Genomic DNA, 12281 nt, shown 5'->3' with positions numbered 1-12281 from the left:
AGTGATTATTTATTTAATCGAAATTATAAATAGCGACATATATAACCAACAAAAAGTTTTTGATTTGATTTTTAAAATTATTTAATCAAATTTTTTTAAAAAATTGTGATTAATCAATTTTTAAATTTACGTCGAAAACAAATATATTTATATATATTATATATAAAATAATATTAAATACAATTTTATATGTTATAATTTTCTCACTATCTGAAACAAAATTATATTTATTTTTTATACTATTTAATAATTTTTTTTTAATAATTTACATTGAAAATAGTAAAAAAATTTTTTACCAAAATTAAATAAGTCCGCCATTTTGAAGTATTTTCTAATGACTAAATTGTTATTTAACTGAAATTTGAATTAAAAACATTTAAATTCACTTTCAACAACATTTTTCTAGCTAAAATTTTATTTTAATAATTTTTAAGTTAATATTAACTCGTATCTTTGTTCTCCATAGTGGATAAAAATGCATTCAAAATAAGAACATCTGCACTGAATGGATTAATTTGATTTTTCATTTAACAAAAGTTTCTTTTTAAAGAATTTTATTTAAGCGAATTCTTATTTGATTAAATATTTATTTCTAAAAATTTTCATCAATTTTTTAATTATAAAAAGTTGTATTTAAGCAGGCCTTGAACAGCACAAAAATAATCAACTATAATATTTTCGTAAATTTCAGTATATTTTTCAAAACAATTCAATTTCAAAAATCAATAACCGGTTTTAACTTCAAGAAGTTCAAAAATTAATTTTTTTTCGTTTAAAAGCACATTTTTGAAAGTAAAAATTTAAAAATATTAAAATCTTTGAAAAAGTTTGAATCGTACGAAAAATGTTTTCGAAAAATAATAATTTTTGAATATTTTTGGATTAAAAACTTCTTTTTATTATTAAAAAATTAAATTATTTTGAAAATAAATATATTTTTTAAAAATATTACAAACTTTTTTCGTGCTGGACGACCAGAATCTATCACAAAAATAAATTGTTCTTGAAAAATTTGGAAAATACTTTATTAAAAAATGGTGTTTTGGATTTTTTAATTTTTCTGGGTTAAATTCTATTTTAAGTTTATAAATTGCAATTTTTTGAATATTATCAAAATTTTTTAAAAACATTGTTATAGTGTTTTGTTTTGGGTTTGCACTAAAAATTTTATTTCAAAACTCAAATCCTAATTGTCATTAAAAAAAAATTTTGCTTCAATTTTATTTTTTGAATTCAAATCCTAATTATCATTTTTTAAAAAAGAAATGTTGTATACTAGAAAAATTGTAAATTTCAAGACAGTCACTCCGTTGGATGATTTGTTTATATTAATTAATATTAATAATAATAACAATAATTGGAAAAAGCGATGTTCATAGTAAAAACATCAGAAAATCACTGGTTGTCAAGGCGATGTTGATTTTCTTTTTTTACAACATAACATAGCCTATTTTTATTTCATCTGGCTTTAACGGTGAGTTTTTCTTTAAAAATAGAATTCGAAGATAAAAATAATATAAAGTTGTCAAGCAATGAAACACTGAATGAAATAATCGAGAACGACTCTGTGGTGTAAGTCAAATTTATGTAAAGCTTATTATTAGTTGTTATAAAATTTTAATTGCTTTTTAATTTTCTAATTAACATTTTGTATTTATTTATTCTATTCTATATATATGTAATAATAATATAAAGCAAAAAATACTGACATAGAGGTCAAAACAAATTTCATTTATAAATAATATAACTTTTTATTCAACTAAATTATAATTTAACTGAACTGTTATTTCACAGAAGTTTTTCTTTTTAAAGATTTTTTATTTAACTAAATTTTTTTTAATCTTATTACTAATTAATTCAATTTTCTTATAAACAACAGCTTATTTAATCCCAAGAAGCACGTAATATAACCTCAATATCAAGGTAATATTACATGTAAGATTCGTAATATAACGTTGTAATATTACAGTAATCTTACAGTGATCTTAAAATGTCCGCCTTAAGGTAATATTACCGGTAATGTTACTGTAATATTACGCGCTAATATTAAGGTAATATTACAGTAATATTGCAGTAATATTATACCGTAACATTAAGGTAATATTACAAGAGAATATTACAGTAATATTATGGGAACATTTCTTTACGAAAAAAATCTACCCATCCAGGGAATCGAACCCCGAACTCAAAACACACGAGTCCAGAGTTTTACCAACAAGCCAAATTGACTTATAATATATTTCGACGCCTCCCGTTGATAAGATGCCCGTTCATTTGTCAGAATAATAAAATGCCAACTCGAGCTCAGTTCAATATGAAGCTAGTTCAATTGTCAAAATAATAAAAGGCTATCTCAGTTTCAGAATAATATAATCCTATCTCGCATTAAATTCGAATTCAAGTTTTCGTAAATTAAAAAAAAAGTTTAAGTCGATCAGAATATTAATTCATACTTTTTAATGATTAATTACTGATTAATAATTATTAATAAAATAAGAAATAGAATAAAAAACAAATAATAAAATAAATGAAAATAAAAAATATTATTAAAAAAGAAAAAAATTAATTTAGCCTTGAATTATTTATTACTAATATTATTTTTTTTATTATAATTTTTTTATTAATTTTTTTATTTTGTTAATCATTAATTAATCATTACAAACTATTAAATAATATTCCGATCGAGTTAAAAATATTCAAGTTTTCGTAAAATAAAAATTTTTTAACTCGTTCGGAATATTATTTAATATTTTGTAATGATTAATTAATGATTAACAAAATAAAAAAATTAATAAAAAAATTATAATAAAAAAAATAATATTAGTAATAAATAATTCAAGGCTAAATTAATTTTTTTCTTTTTTAATAATATTTTTTATTTTCATTTATTTTATTATTTGTTTTTTATTCTATTTCTTATTTTATTAATAATTATTAATCACTAATTAATCATTAAAAAGTATGAATTAATATTCTGATCGACTTAAACTTTTTTTTTAATTTACGAAAACTTGAATTCGAATTTAATGCGAGATAGGATTATATTATTCTGAAACTAAGATAGCCTTTTATTATTTTGACAATTGAACTAGCTTCATATTGAACTGAGCTCGAGTTGGCATTTTATTATTCTGACAAATGAACGGGCATCTTATCAACGGGAGGCGTCGATTTACGTTTTTTATGCTTTATGAATAACTCAAATCAGTCTGTAATATTACTGTAATATTACCGTTAATATTACAGTAATATTCCCGGTAATATTACCTTGAGGCGGACATTTTAAGATCACTGTAAGATTACTGTAATATTACAGCGTTATATTACGAATCTCACGTGTAATATTACCTTGATATTGAGGATATATTACGGGCTTCTTGGGATTAAATTTATATTTGAGCGAATCATTTTATAAAACAATATTTTTAAACATTTTTTTATTAAAACAACAAATTTGTATATTACTTTAAAAATTTTAATTATAAATTAAGAAAATATTTATTTATGATAAGTTATATTATTATGTAATATTTCGAATTATAAAAATTAATTTTATGAAATTATAAACATGTGATTGTGATTTTAATATTTTTCAGTGAAATGATTGTGTACGTTGATGAAGTCGAAGATGTGAAAAATGTCGGTGAGAACGGTAAAGCAGTTTATAAATTCTTTCTCAATAATGGGAGTGGTACCCGAGTCCAAATAAAAGTTTGGGAAGACGAAATTGACAGAGTTTTACCTCTTATTAATTGCAACGAAGTAAATGCAAATTATGATTATTATTATATCGTTTATATATTATATTCATTATATTTCTTTATTATTATTATAACTATATTATTGTCATTTTATTTACATAATAATATACATATATTTTAAATTTATAATAGATTATCCATTTGGATGGTGTTGCAGCAAAATCTGTTTTAAAAATATTTAACAAGGGATCAGTACCTTATGAATTACTCATTCAATCAAATTCATTAATTAATTGTTTGGGAAAAATAAAAATAAAGCAGCAGAAAGTTAATGAAGCTCCATTAATTACACTCTAAAATATTTATGCTACTACAGATTTTATTAGTAAGTAAATATTGATATTTAAATTTTTATTTTAAAAAAATTTTAAATAATTTTTTGAAATTATTGCTAAAAATGTGGTTTTTTAAATCATTAAAAATTTTTAATCAATATTCTTTCTCTTTTATTTTTAAATTATTTGTCGCTTTTCAAACTAAATTAGAGGAATCTTTCCAATAATTATTTAGTTTTTGATGCTAAGAAAATAATAATAAATAAAAGAATTAATTATTTTTATTTGAGTAATGTAAATGAACAATCTATCTGACAATATAGTTTTTCTTTGTTTATATAAACGATTGTGAGTCTTTCCTCATTAATTTTCTCAATTCTGAATAGAATAAAACTTACTTTAAACTTAATAATTATAAATAAATAAACAAATATAAACACACCTTAATTTTGTGATAATCTCACAATTAAAAATCGATTTGTAATTTGTTTGTGTAGTTTTTGAAATCTACAAAAAAAATATAAAATAAATTATTTTAACAGTATTATAATATTTTACCTAACAAAACTTTAAGGGTTAGTTTCTCCTAACTCTATTTCTAAATTTCCAATTCTTGGTATAAAAAAATTAAACATCATAGTTCAACAATATATTGTCAAACTATAATGTTTACATTAAACTTCAATAGATTTATCTCTGAAAAACCCTACTAGATAATTAATTTGAATAAATTAATTATATCCTATTCTAGCTATTTCTTTGGGTTGTCAGGGTCATCTCTATAGTTTAATCTTTCAAATTGTCATGTGGATCGCCTATTGCAATGCACATGGCATATAAGAATATTAAACAAGAATTACGATTTGTCCTTTTAACCACTCTTGGACAATCAATGGTGTTGGTAGAGATCGTTAGAAAGCCCCTGACCATTGATTTTCCGTGGCTTGACTTTGAAGATTTGTTTGTTGGTAATTTTTTTTTGTTGTTTTGATAAATAATAATTTATTTTATTGTAGATTTGGATAGTCAGTCGTGTTGGTAGAAATCTTTCGAAAGCTCCTGACAACAGACTTTCCTCTTCGACAATTTTAATTGCTAACTTGAGAAGAACCAATCGTATTGGTAGAAATCGTTAAAGAGCCCCTAACAATTGGTTTCTCAAAATTAACAATTTTAAATAAATTTTATTTTTAATTACGATTTAGTCCTTGTTATCTTTCTCGCCCAGAGATGCAGATCGTTTAGGTAGAGATCGTTAGAAAGCCCCTAACAATCTGCACTTCTCAAGTTTGAAAGACTTGACTTTGTAGATTATAAGGTTCTAAAATTTCTTTATAATAAAATATAGAAGAAAGCTTTTACCAGTTTAAAACTGTTCAGACAAAAGAGACAGAAGCACGCATTTACTTGGCTTATATAGTTGCGTCCCTACCCTTAATTTTCTGGGGTAAGTAAAATTTAAAATGTGCGCGTGTAAGGAATTTTAAATTGATTGAGCGAAAATCCGCGAGTTCCCCTTACCACTTTACGCTGGGCGATCTCCCATGTATTTCTTACCGCCAATTTCTCCCTCTATTTGGATTTTTCGCGGCGTCTATTTTCGAATAGCCAATTACATTTAAATTATTTTCTAAGGACGGAGATATTTTTCTCTCTCTAATTCCGTTTCTAACGTTTGCCAAGGACAATGCCATTGTCTACCTGTCAATCATTTTTCTCTAACTGATTTTCTTTTTCTAAAATCTTTAATTTCTCAAAAAATAATAATTTTAAAATTATTTAACTTTTACCATTAATTTTTAAATAATTTTTATTTTAATATAACATATAATTTTATTTAATTATTATGGCGCGGTATCAGTTCTACCAAATTTAGTTCTATACGGGGCAACTCGATACGTTAAACTTAGTTGCCCCGTATAGAACTAAATTTGGTAGAACTGATACCGCGCCAATTATTATTAATTTCAGCAATTTTTTAAAATAATTTTTATTATTTTACTTTCTAAATAATAAAAAAAATATAAAATAAATTTATTCTTTAAATAATAATCTATAAAAATTCTTATTTGTAAAGAAAAAACTTTAAATTTAAATTAAATTAATAATTCTCTTAATTCGTATTTATATCTACCTTCTCTTTCTATTATTTTTCCTGTTTATGTTTTCATTGTGTTATCTATTGATATCTTCTCTTTCTTTCTATTATTTTCAGAAATTCAATTTATCTAGTTTTACTTTCATTACTTTATATAATTTAATTTTTAATATTTATTCATTTATAATTTAAATAATTTATAATTATTTTGTAATAAAATTTTTGACTATTGAAATACCATTTCAAACGTATCATCATCAACAGATATTAAAAAAATTGATGGTGAAAAAAAGTCATTAAAAGTTTTATTAAAAGCTTGTACAAAAGTGAAGAGATTAAGTGAAGAAACAAATTCTCAATCTTCAAAAAGATTTTTTTTTGAAAACATTGAAATTGATAATTTAAAAAAAATTGGAAATTGTTTAATTTATAAAATAGAATAGAATAACAGAATTTAATAGAATAATTAATTAATAAATATTATTTAATTATTAATTAACAATTAATTATTATTAATTATTTTTATTCATTTAATAGACTTTTTAGTAAACCAAATTATCATTACTTTGAAAGAGTGTTATTTTTAACAAATTTACATTTTACTAAATTTTAATTTAATAGATTTTACGGAATTTAAAAATTTTTATTTAATTAAATTTGAATTTAACACAATATTCATTTTTGGAATCGTTATTTGAAAAAATTTTATTTTGGACAAATGTTTATTTAACAAAATTTATATTTTTGATGTTTTCTCAGCAATAGAAATAAAAATTAGTTTTTGATAAAATTTGAATTCAAATAATTTTAGTTTTCATTAACTATTTATCATAAAATAGATTAAAAATATAAATTAAAATCTTAATGAATATAAGGTTGAAAAATCTGTTTTATTATTATATTTTAAAAAATAAGATTACCTTTAATGAAAATTAGCATTAATGTTAGATTGATAATTGTTATTTAAATGAAATTTACTTTGAATAAAGAATTTCACTGAACTGAAGTTTTACTACGGGGTTCACTGACATGAATACACAAAAAATTATAAAATTGACGATCGTCATTTTTTAAGCTATTGAGCAGCCATTGACTATAATTTGCATTAACGCGTTATTAAAAAATTCATATTAAAATGGAAGAATTAAGATCATTATTTATAGAAAAAGGTGAAATAGGAAAAGAAGAATGTGAACAAGATAAATTTATGGAAGAAAGTGAAAACAATGAAAAAATGGATGAAGTTGAAGAACTAGAAGTATCAGATACTGATATTTTTCAAAGCATTACAGTCGGCGAAAGCAGCATGAATGTATTTCAATTTGTTCAAATTTTAATTTAAAATTAATTTAATTTATTGTAAAATATAAATTAAAAAATCTTAAATTTTATTTACGTTTTTTAGTGTCATCCTATTAATTGAGGGCCTCCATGCAATAAGGGGACGAGCGCGCCAGTAAAAGTCCCCACGGACGGCGCGCGGCCGGCTGCGCAAGGAGACAACGAAAATCACGTTCGTCCCCTTATTGCATGGAGGCCCTCAATTATAGTTAAAAAAATATTTTTAAACAATTTTCTTTGAAAATTTATATAAATGCAATATGTGAATATTTTTTTTATTTTACAGTGAAATTATTGGTTATGTTGGCAATATTGAAGCTTCAAAAGCTGTGATGACAAAATATAAAAAGGAATGCAATTTATTTGCTTTTGAAATTAATAATCTTACAGGAATTAAATGTCGCGTTATTTTATGGGGAGATGAAATTCCAAAAATTGAACCATTAATAAGAACTAGAAATGTAAGTCAAATTCGAGAATTTCAAGTTTTATTTTAAAAATATTAATTAATTAATTATTTTATTTATTTTATTTATTTTATTTATTTTATTTATTTTATTTATTTTATTTATTTTATTTATTTTATTTATTTTATTTAATTTATTTATTTTATTTATTTTATTTATTTTATTTAATTTATTTATTTTATTTATTTTATTTATTTTATTTATTTTATTTATTTTATTTATTTTATTTATTTTATTTATTTTATTTATTTTATTTATTTTATTTATTTTATTTATTTTATTTATTTTATTTATTTTATTTATTTTATTTATTTTATTTATTTTATTTATTTTATTTATTTTATTTATTTTATTTATTTTATTTATTTTATTTATTTTATTTTATTTTTTTTATTTATTTTATTATCTACTTATTTATTTTCTGAAACTTTAGACAAATAAAGAAATGAAATAATTTTCAACTAAATTTACGATGATGCTCCAAAACGTAGTAAATTTTTCGTGGACTTATACTAATAAAACTCTTATATTTTATATTATTTTTAGGTTCTTCACATCGATGGGGTAATAGCCGTGGCAGCCTATAAAAATACTACGCCACTTTCGTACGAATTACAAATTGTTAGCTGCACAAAAGTTAAAGTTTTACAAACGGATTTAAAATTTAAAACTATTGAAAAATGTATTAAAATAATAGACATCAAAGATATTGGAAAATATATAAACACAATGATAAGTAGGTTATCTTTATATAAAATAAAAAAATTAATTCTATAAAATATATATATATTTCTTAAATTTGTTTCATGTATATTACCATTCAAAAATTTGAAGCAACCTATTTTTTGATAAATGAAAAAAATTTAAACTAAAAAAATTACCTATAGAAAATATTTTTTTTCATTTCTTAAGTTGATTAAATTATGAGCAAAATAAGACTCGGAACAAGTCATTTACTCAATATTTTATTTAATTATATTTAAAAAAGTGTCATTTTTAATGTTTTGATACTAGTCACAAGGGGTAAATGGCTCAAAGGAGGGAAAAAACGTAAACAAATTACCAAAATTACGTTTGTGCAGGCGCGAAAGAGTTTGTGTTGTATTAGAGTAAGAGAGAGTGACGTCACATGAAGTGCTCTCTCTGTCGCATGGAGTGAAACGAGAGCGTGTGAGATGACGTCACCTGGTGGTTCCGGCATCCGTACCATAACCGACTCGCTGATGCTGATTCTACACTCACCTAAAACTGTGCAAGCGGTCCGCACTTGCGTTACGTTTTTTAAATATAAAGATATAGTTAACTATAGGAAGCGTCACGGAAAAGCGGACCGCTCGCTCAGTTTTCGGTGAGTGTAGAATCAGCATGAGAGTGACTCCCGGTATCGGTGTAGGTGGGCCGTAAACGCTTTGCGGCTCTTCACGTAACGTAAACGCTCGATAAGAGTGACTCCCCGTACGTTTACGTTAGTGAGGCGGCACCTGGTGGTCACGTCACGTGATGACGACGATGAGATGCGTAGTTTTCCGTATTTACGGATTGTCTGACGAATATTGCTGGAGGGTTACCCGTAGCCTAACGACTCGCTAAGAGTGACTCCCCGTATCCTTAGGCGGGTTTATGTGTTCTCTGGGCCCGTACCGTAATCCGACTCGTAAAGAGTGACTCCCCGTATCGGATAGGTGGGCCGGAGACCCTGCACGTAACGTAAACGCCCGTAGAGAGTGACTCCCCGTACGATTTACGTTAGTGAGAGTGCAGGGTTTACCCGTAGCCTAACGACTCGCTAAGAGTGACTCCCCGTACGATTTACGTTAGTGAGAGTGTAAAAGAAGGTTGGGGCCTGAACATAGAAATTGATTAGTACGCCTACGGTAGTAGGGTGAAAGAAAAGTAGAAAAGTTCAGTTGAAAGAACGTTTATTTTGAAAGTACGCAAGAGACTTATATACACTTAGCAAGTAATCTCGACTGCGAGTGAAATAATAACTACATATTTACTACAGAACAACGCTCGTAGCGTGAAAAAGAAAGAACTAAATTGAAAACTTATAAGTAATACACACACACACTTATATATATATATATATATATTGTAACACGGCATTTTATTGCCTGCGTTCCATATAAAGAAAACTAATTAATTTATCGTCAATTGAACGCCAGAGCGGGAATCATACTGTACTTCACTTCAATTTTGTCACTTTTATTTTACATTTATTTCAATAAATTCCCCAATTTCATTATGGGCGAATCGTCAGATGATTGTTCACCGATCATATAAAAATTAAGAATAACACTAACACTTTTCTGTCTCTTACTTTACATGAAAATAACACTCGGGGTTAAGTTCCCCAATTCCAATTGTCGGGTTGATCATCGACTTAAATATCCTTGAGGGAGGACATCAAGGGAGGTGTTTTCTGGCATGTATAATTGGATGTGAGTCCCAATTATTCTTCATTGCCAGGAAAACGAAGATTCACTTTCAATAACAGAGACCTGTCAAAACACTGGTCGTCGCCATCTTCCAGACACATGTTGTTGTGCAGCGCCCCTATCGGTGATTTATCGAACTTTCTTTCGACCGTCGATAATTAATGAAATTACCATCTGACGCGCATCGATTACCAATTGTGGATCTTTTGTAACTCGGGCGAGACTCACCATGTAGACGAAGCGCGACGAACGGACGCGTTGACGCGGACGAACAGACATTTTTGATCATTCTCGCTTTGGTGGTCGCGTCAGTGACAGTTCTATAAATAGTTTTGTTAAAAGTTAAAAATTAAATTATTAAAATATAAACAATGAGACGGGGACTAATGAGAGGAAGACGTTGCATCTCTGGTGAGTCTCTCGTATATTAAAGGTGAATTCCGGCTGAATTGATCGCCTAATAAATTAATAATTAAAAACATTGTTCTACGAAAACTTGTGGTTTTCAAAATATTAACTAAATTTCTGTGTTTCACAGGTCCCTTTTGGACCTGTTTCTTATTATAATTAAAGTGTGGTTTAAAAATTATATTGGTGATTTTCCTTACCCACCCGCTCTCCTTGATAACAGCTGGGCTAGCATATTAAATTTATTAAATAAATGGTTTGGTTATTTTCCACAAAATAACCTGGCGTCTCGGGCATTAAATTAAAATAAACCAAATATAACGGGTATTTTACTCAAATCCACATTATAAATTAATTAATTAACATTAACAATTGCAGTAAATTCAATTAAATAAATAAATTAATTAAAATACACGTTATAAATGGCGCACAACAGGTTGGGCAAGAAATTCACCATGATTTTCGTGGAACAAAGTTTGAAAATAAAAATATAATAAAGTGAAAATTGGAAAAATTTAAATTAAAAATAATAAATTAAAATTTTCAAATATTTGAACCAAGAATTGACAATTCAGTGAAAATAAATTGTGAAAAATATTCTTTGATTTGAGCGTGAGTTCGGAAAATAAGAACTCGATCCATAAGGACGAATCAAGTAAACATAAATTGATAAAGTAACAAGGTCAAGTACCTGGCCCTGTGTTATGATTGTGAATTCTTGGTAAAATACTGAATAAGCACAAAATTGAGAATCAATAGTGAAAATTAAATGACTTTTGAAAAAAAAAATTAATTAAATTCATGATTATAAATAAATCTTTAAAAATAATAAATTTTCGAAATTATTAATCGAAAAAAATAAAATAAATAAATTTTGATAAAATAAAATATTAACAATAATAGTATAATAATATGACATGAATTTAATTATTATTATGTTTTCTATTGTAATGAAATAATTATTCAACTGACTTATTTTTTTTATAATATTTTTTTTTCAATTCCTTGAAATATTTTCCCGGAATAGTTCAAAAGCTTCGCAGTGTCGGGCGAGTTTATTATCAATAAATTTTTTTTTTTTGGTTATTTTCATTGTAAAGTAAAAATAATTAAATTATCGACTGTATTATTGTGTTTATTCAAAAATACAAAATCACTTAAGAGTAAAATTTTGTGAAAATTCAGCAATGAAAATTGACTAAAATTTTGTTGATTTGGGACATTTAAATTTTAAAAGTGTGGTCCAAACTTTCTGACAGAGCGTCGCGAACGATCATCCTTTTTTGAATCCTTACCGAACAATAAAGAATAATTCCATAAACTATTTGTTAAAATTTTCTAAAAATGGCTTCACCAATTAACCATGGGTCAAATTTATTTGACAATTGGTCTCGCGACCTATTAATAATCTATTTAGATTCTTTTAAAATTAATTCACATGGAACCCTTGAGATACTCCGAGATCGCGCATCGCGTTTCATGCGCCTTTCTAG

General features: G+C 25.3%; 1 long non-coding RNA gene across 1 annotated transcript; it reads left to right on the top strand.

Moving 5' to 3' along the window:
- Positions 1 to 1466: 1466 nt before the first annotated feature.
- Positions 1467 to 8672, top strand: LOC127279586 (uncharacterized). Its single transcript, XR_007842658.1, has 5 exons — positions 1467 to 1572; positions 3597 to 3762; positions 3894 to 4086; positions 7762 to 7936; positions 8489 to 8672. It is a non-coding gene; the product is annotated as an uncharacterized LOC127279586 (long non-coding RNA).
- The last annotated feature ends 3609 nt before the right edge of the window (positions 8673 to 12281 follow it).

This window comes from Leptopilina boulardi, unplaced genomic scaffold (genome assembly GCF_019393585.1).
Source record: "Leptopilina boulardi isolate dan_hultmark-lab unplaced genomic scaffold, ZJU_Lbou_2.1 LbouV2_219, whole genome shotgun sequence".
Taxonomy (NCBI): domain Eukaryota; kingdom Metazoa; phylum Arthropoda; class Insecta; order Hymenoptera; family Figitidae; genus Leptopilina; species Leptopilina boulardi.
The sequence above is the reverse complement of the archived record's forward strand: the minus strand, read 5'-3'. Positions and strand labels throughout refer to the sequence as shown.